Source organism: Pongo pygmaeus, chromosome 3, assembly GCF_028885625.2.
Source record: "Pongo pygmaeus isolate AG05252 chromosome 3, NHGRI_mPonPyg2-v2.0_pri, whole genome shotgun sequence".
NCBI classification, from domain to species: domain Eukaryota; kingdom Metazoa; phylum Chordata; class Mammalia; order Primates; family Hominidae; genus Pongo; species Pongo pygmaeus.
Window position 1 is genome coordinate 113,928,940 of NC_072376.2, and position 8,060 is coordinate 113,936,999.

Below are 8,060 nucleotides of genomic sequence, written 5' to 3' on the forward strand. Positions count from 1 at the left end.
GGTACAAGGTAAGGTTAGGGAGATCATGAAAGGTCAGATTATGTAGAGCCTTAACCATAGGAATGGCTGAATTTTATTCTGGGTGAAATGAAAGGGATTTTGTTAGGAAAGTGATATGATAGAACTTAAGTTTAAAGAAAACAATCATTCTTTTGTAAAAACGGACCCTGAATGTAATGGAGGGAAGGAAGAATGAATAGATATGGGAAGATGTAGTTAAAGGACTATTGTCATAATCCAATAGAAGAAAGGTAGTTTGGGTTATATAGTTTAGAAGACAGTGGTGAAAAGCATCCAATACCAAAAATGCATTTTAAAAGTAGAACTAACAGAATTTGCTGATGGATTGGATACAGGATGTGAGAAAAAATAAAAAAGAAGAATCAAGAAGAACTACAAGATTTGAGTCTCAGCAAATGGAAGTTAAGAGTTAACATTTACTAAGAAAGAAAACGTTAGAAATGGACAGCATATTTGGTGGAGAAGATCTAAAATTAGCTTTAGATATGTTAAGTCTGAGGCGCATATTGTACATGGAAGTGGAAATGGCATGTGGGCAGTCGGATATATAAGCCTGAACTTGAAAGTCTTGTATATAAAATTGGAAATCGTGGGCATAATAGTGCTTTATTTCAGTTAGAAGGTAGGAAGAAAACGAGGTTCCAGCAAAACCAACTGAAAGAAGCAGCTTCTGGGATACAAAGGTAATGTCCCCACAGTCAAGCAAATGAATTATGTCAACCATGCTGATAGATTAAGTAAAATGACAACTGAAATTTAATTGTTGATTTTAATAAAAAGGGAAATTATTTGTGATCTTGACAAAGTAGACTTGCATACCTAACAAAAATAGCGCCTCGTCACTCTCTGCCTCTTTATAGGGATTCAGTTCCTTTTCAGTGTTTATAACTACTTGACGTTGCATCTGTATGTGTGCTGTGTTTGATTTATTTGTTTGTTGGTCTTCTGTCATCTACTTAGATAATACAAACCTTGAGAGCTGGGACTTTGTTTTGTTCCTAATTGTATTTCCAATGCCTGTAACATGCCTACCATATTCCAGGTGCTTAATAAATATTTGTTGGAAAAAAAACAAATATTTGATTACAATGCTAGTCTGGGTTAGTTTTTCTAACCTTCTAAATAGTTTAAATAAGCATTTCAAATATTTTTAGGAAAAACTAAAATTTCACATTTAGATTTTTTAAAGTTACAAAGTCAACTTTCATAGAGTAGAGAGTTTACTCAGGCCTTGAGGATGACAAATGGAATTCAGGAGTTTAGTTTTTAGCATGAGGTGTGTCTCTCACACATCCGTACTGTAAGAATAATTACTTATATAGATCCAAGGGAAGACACAGTATTACTCATATTTCTTCCTTCTCCAAATACACCAAGGGTTCTATTGTTTGCTTGCAACATCTAAGCTATTCCCTGGTGATAAGTTAGGGCAGATAGCAGCAATTTTCAGAGAGGAAGTGGGTACGGTTTGGGTTACGGTTGTTTAGGAGCAGTCCCTCAAAAGAGTTTCCCTCTCTATTTCAGGGTGTTACCTATGCCCAGCCCAAAGAAATCTAGTCAGTCATAGAAATCATGTTAATATGCTTTAGGGTGCCCATCCTGCCCATATCCCTGCTGTAGGTAAAATGCCTTAGTAGCCTCACCTGCCAAGTGATCATCAGGTCACAGGTTTAATCACTGCCATTACAGGGGATTGGACTAGGGTGGATGAACATCTGACTAGGGGGTACCTATGGGCTAGTAACTTTTAACTTCCCTAATCTAATTTGCACAACTAAGCTAGATTAATCAGATGCCTTCTGTGAAGGGCTTGCCCTTAAAATTCAGAGGAAAGTGTACGGTTGTTGTTTGAATAAAGGGAATTGCAGGCTGGGGTTAACGTAGCCACTAGCACATGATTCATGTGCAAGGCATGTAAACAGATGAAGCCATTCTGGGTAGAGGGGTAATAGGTCAGATTCAACAGGGGTGGAGAGAGCAGAAGGAGACATTTCAAAATCTGTGTTCTTTTTGTCCTTCCAAGGCATGATTGTTTAATTTTTTTCTAGATATATAAACCCCTCAATACCCTTACAATAAAGCTTATTTTCTACAGCTAGTTTGAGTGTTATGTTCCTTACAACCAAAGACCCCTAAAAAGAGCAGCTAAGTTTGTTACTTTACGCCCTCTGTAAGTTTTCACCTACTGATTCTGGTGCTTATGGCAATGCTTTTCTTCAGCAGAGAATGACCATATTCTACCTTCATCCTTGCCCGTACCGTTGTTTCTATAGCACACTCAGTACAAAAAAATTAAAGGAGAAAAATCAGTATGGATGGAAAGAGGGATAGATAGACTCTGACTACGCAGTCTTGGGGAATTTTTGAGCTATTGACTGAATATTCTCCATGCCTATTGCCATGTCATCATCAGGCAGGTTATGGGCTATGCTGCAGTAAAAATGGAAAATCTCGGTAGCTTAACAAAAGTTTGAATTTCTCTGCAGGTCTGGGCAGCCCTCCAGGCTGACTCAGCATTCCAGCCTGCTACAATCAGATAGCACAAATATTAACACCTGGTTCCACAGTCACCCAGCAGGGCTGGAGAGGGCTGAAGGTCTAAGCCCTAGCAATCAAATGCTTCTGCCTGGAAGTGATACTCATGAATGACCACACTCACATTCCACAGGCTGAACTCATCATTTGGCTAAACCTAATTTCAAGGGAGGCAGAGTTATGTGATTCTCCCACATGTCTGAAATTAGAGATCAAACATTTATAAAGGGTAATAGTGCCAATCAGCATATCTAAATAACCCATCTAATCCTGTGGGACCCATATGCTACTCATTACAACCCAGTGACTAGGACATTTGTCTTATCTGTTTCACATGCCACAGTTAGTCCTGGAATGACTGTGGAACACACACACACACACACACACACACACACACACACACACACACAAAACATATTACATCTTTATTAAAAATTAAAGTTTTTAATTAAAATTTTTTGGGTAAAAATTTACTTTTTTTCCTCATTCATGACCTAAGAATTCCTGTTCTCCTAAATATATACTACCTACCTCCTGCATAATTGTAATGCATAGTCAGCTATCTAAGGTTGGAGTACTTAGATGTAGACCCTAAGATAAATATTCATATAAAGGTGATTTATTAAAAAGTGTTCCAAGGAAAAACCAAGAGGGAAGCAGGAAAAGTGACAGGGAAGGGAAGAAAGCCAAGCAAGGGTGATATGTCAAGCAAAGATGGTAACTTTGGCCCACTCCTGTGGGGGTCCTCTGGAGACTTATAAGTCACACCTCTGAGCTGTCCCCATCAGGGAGCAGGGAGCTGAGTATTTGTACCCACCAGGCTTGTGTGATCAGACTGCCTCAGAGAGATATGAATTCCTAAGCACTTCCTGCTCTCTCCACATTCAGGCAAAGGCCAAGGAAGCCTGAGGACAGTGGTCTGACAAAGATGCAGATACAAGCACACAGGGAGCTGCTGTGGAAATGGAAAAGTTTGGGACAGGCTTAGGGTTGAGGCGCTGAGAGCACGTGCTAGTCAGAATTGATAGCCACTTGGATATAGAGGGATGGTGCAAGGAAAATGACCAGATCACCGACTTAAAGATGCAGTGGGGAAGAAACAATAATCTCTTCTTATCTCACTTCAGATTACTCTCCTTCTCCCACATCCACAATGAATTTACCATCCTAAGAATAAGGATGATCAATTTCCTGGGCAGATTCCTTCCCTGTTTCTAATCCCCAAATGATGTACCTTCTATTACCCGCAATTCTTAACTCACGGAATATAGCATTTAATTCCTTGACAGGTAAAATGAAAATATTCCTAAAACAGGAAGTATATTGAGTCAACTCAGAACTGAGATCTGTCCCAGATATTTGCAGTACCCCCTCTGCCCAGGCTGGGAAGGCATTGGGTGTATGTTGGATATTTTGTCTGTTCAGAAGCCTCATTTCAAAGATGACTTATCCACATGATTCTACATGACCCCATCTCAAGGTTATAGTACCATAGATCAAGACTGGATACATGTTGCCTTCTTTTCCCGTGAGATTTCTTTCTTTGGAAAACTGGATTCAGTCTTTTCTCTGGAAAACAGGTCACACCGATACTAAGAAGCTTTCAGCATCCGTGTTATTCTACCTTATGGATTAGGAAAGAAGAGAAGGTGGTTTTACAGAAAAAAAAAATGAATCAGACATGCAGAAAAGAGCAAGCAAAGATGAAAGAAGGAAGACTGCTGGTATTCCATTTCCTGATCCCACTGTGTTCCCACGACCCAGCTACATGACAGCCCTTGGGGTCCATGAGACTCCCACAACATTCTTATAATTCATTAGTGTTTTATGCTGGAGTTCAGTTGAATTACAGTTATGTACAACGAAAGGGTAGTAAGTAATAAAGAAATGTATTCATAATTGCTAAAACTTGGAACCAACCAAGATGTTTTTCAGTAGGTGAATGGATAAATAAACTGTGGTACATTCAGGCAATGGACTGTTATTCAGCACTAAAAAGAAATGACCTGTCAAGCAATAAAGAAACATGAAGAAAACTTAAATGCATATTACTAAGTGAAAGAAGCCAACCTGAAAAGGCTACATAGTGTATGATTCCAACTATGTGACATTCTAGAGAAGGCAAAAGTATGGAGACAGTAAAAAGATCAGTGATTGTCAGAGGTCAGTGGGAAGGAAGAGATAAATAGGTGGAGCAGAGAGAATTTTTAGGGCAGTGAAACTACCCTTTGTAATACTATAACGGTGGGTACATGTCATTCTACATTTGTCCATACTCACAGAATGTACAACACCAAGAGTGAACCCTCATGTAAACTATGGCCTTTGGGTAATAATGATGTATCAATGTAGCTTATCAGTTGTAGCACTGTACCACCGTGGTGGGGGATGTTGACAGTGGGGGAGGGTATCCAAGTGTGGGGGCAGTGGGTATATGAAATATCTTTATACCTTTCTCTCAATTTTGCTGTGAACCTATAATTAAACTTAAAAATAATAAGGGAAACTAAGAGTAACACAGTTTCTCAGCTGTAAACTCTGACTAGCACAAATCCTGGGTTTAGATCTGTGGAACCACCTTCTCTCCAGAGGTCTGGCAGAATGAGGGGTGGCCCAGAGGCTATAGTGGTGACAAGCATAGCCCTGGGATATAAGAAGGCTTTCTAGAAGGTACTGCCTCTTTTTTTTTCCCCATTTCTCTCTTCACAGAAACTTTATCTTTCTTTCCCTCTTTTGAAATTACTATGGTGCATTATTCCAGGATGTGAAACCCTCTGGGGTCTCATACAAATAAACAATTTGAGAATTGATAATAATGGAGCATCATAAGATGCATCCAGGAAGGCATCAATGCATGAAATATTGAAGAGGAAAGTGCCTTTTCTAATCTAGGTTGAAAGACTGAAAGACTGATGGGTAGGCCCCTGTGACTTGATCTACCTCCTGAAAACCATGTGTTACTTATATATGTTAGAATTTGGAAGTGAGATGATAGTGGGGATACATATTTACATATTTATTGAAATTAAAAAACAAAATCAGGGTTTTCTTTTTCCTCACAGAAAATTCCACTTTAGTTATTGCTTCACAATTAAGAACTGGCTTTGCCAGTGAAGTTCTCTGGCAGACATTTTCTCTAAACTAATTAAGTTAAACGTGCTGCTCTACTGTTTTGATGAAAAATATTTAACATATAAGTGCAATACACAATTTGCTGTAAATTACAATTATGTTTAATTATTAAATCATCAATATAAAACTTTAGCTAACAACTGAAAAATATAATGTAAAAAACTATTTTGGAGGCACTCAAGCGAAAACATTGGATATCTCTAGATCAGCAAAACGTATTCACCCAGACTTAACCACTATGACCAAGACATGCTGGGCAAACCCATTTCTTTTCTTTTCAGACTCTTGAATGTCTCATGACCTAGGACCACACACTTTGGCCGATTAGCCTAGTGGCCCAGATCTCAAGCATTTGCTAGTTTCTAGTTGTGACATGTGAAAGAGAAGACACAACACAAGTATATTAGGCACCCAAAATATGGTCTTTTTTGATATTCTAGGGGTAATTAATTTTACTTGTTTTATAAATTTGCATAATGCTAATATCGAATTTTTATAGTACTCTATAGCTAATAAAATATTTCATGTGTTATTTCATTTTATTCTCATGAACTTTGAGTACACTTTTTTGCCTGTATCTAAAAGCTTGAGATACAAATTCTTTTCAAATGATCTATTGAGGGAGTATCCTCAGGAGAAGGGGGTGTGAGAGAAGCCAGACAGGACAAGAACTAGAAGACAAACAAGTGAGTGGTTTCAGCTGGTCACTAGCTTCAATCTAATCCCACAGACAAGCTTTGTGCACAAACTGCACCACAGAGTTGTACCCCCTCCATGCAAGAGGCTGGCTTTCCGTACCCCTGTCTCTGAGGGCAGGTGGAAGTTCCTGTTTGACCAATACTCTGGAGGCAGTTCCATAGAGAAGAGGGACGTTGTCATCAATACTTAGGGGAAATGGAAGATGGATAATCTAGATGGTAAAGGGAATCTGGGAGGAGCATCAAAAATGTCTCCAGTTGTTTATTTAGAAATAAAGTAACCAGGCCGGGTGCAGTGGCTCACGCCTGTAATCCCAGCACTTTGGGAGGCCAAGGTGGGTGGATTGCCTGAGGTCGGGAGTTCAAGATCAGTCTGACCAACATGGAGAAACCCTGGCCCTACTAAAAATACAAAAAATTAGCCAGGTGTGGTGGGGCATGCCTGTAATCCCAGCTACTTGGGAGGCCGAGGCAGGAGAATCGCTTGAACCTGGGAGGCAGAGGTTGTGGTGAGCCGAGATCGCGCCATTGCACTCTAGCCTGGGCAAAAAAAAGCGAAACTCCGTCTCAAAAAAAAAAAAAAGAAAAGAAAAAGAAGAAAAAGAAATAAAGTAACCGAAGCTCAGAAGATTTAAGTATCTTGTGCTAGGGTTCTGTAGACAGTAGATGATGCAGCTATGGCATAAGGTCAGTTCTTCTGACAGTATGATACAGATGCTTCCCATGCTACACAGGTTCATGTCCAATTCATATAGTTTACGGAGCTAAACAATGTAACATGAAATCTGAATGACATTTACTAGCTATTTCCTTGGATATTTATCCTTTGGGGATATGACTTTAGGCAAGTTATTTAACATATACAAGTCTCAATTTCTTAAACTAAAAAATGTGAATAATAACTACCCATGGTACATTTCTGAGTATTAAAAAAACATGGAAATCATATATCATTGTGCTTTACATAGTGTATATGCTCCCAAATATTCATTTTCCTTTCTTTTCTCTTTTACCTATGAATAGACACATTAAAATAATGTAGAGAATATATTAGACAATACAGAAATGTGTACTCATGTCACTTACAGGGAATATTGTCAAACTGATTAGATTTTCTAGAAAGTCCTTCTGGTTCAAAAGCTTTAAAATTGGCTACTACAATTTGTTAAGCACTTTCTCATTTGAGCCTGTGTACTTAAATAAAAAAAGCTATCGAAGTATAGCATACATACAGAAAAGTGCAAAAGTCATGTGTATAGTTTAATGAATTATTGCAAAGTAAACACACCCCTATGTAACCATGACAAAGACAAAGATCAAGAAATAATAACATTAGTCTGGACACGGTGGCTCACGCCTGTAATCCCAGCACTTTGGGAGGCCAAGGTGAGCGGATCACTTGAGGCCAGGAGTTCAAGACCAGCCTGGCCAACATGATGAAATCCCATCTCTACTAAAAATACACAAATCAGCCAGGCGTGGGGACATACACCTGTAATCTCAGCTACTCGGGATGCTGAGGCATGAGAATAGCTTGAACCTGGGAAATAGAAGTTGCAGTGAGCCGAGAGGGCACCACTGCACTCCAGCCTGGGTGACAGAAGGAGACTCTGCCTTAAGAAAATAAATAAATAAATAAATAAATAACAAAGAAAGACATTACCAGCAGCTTGG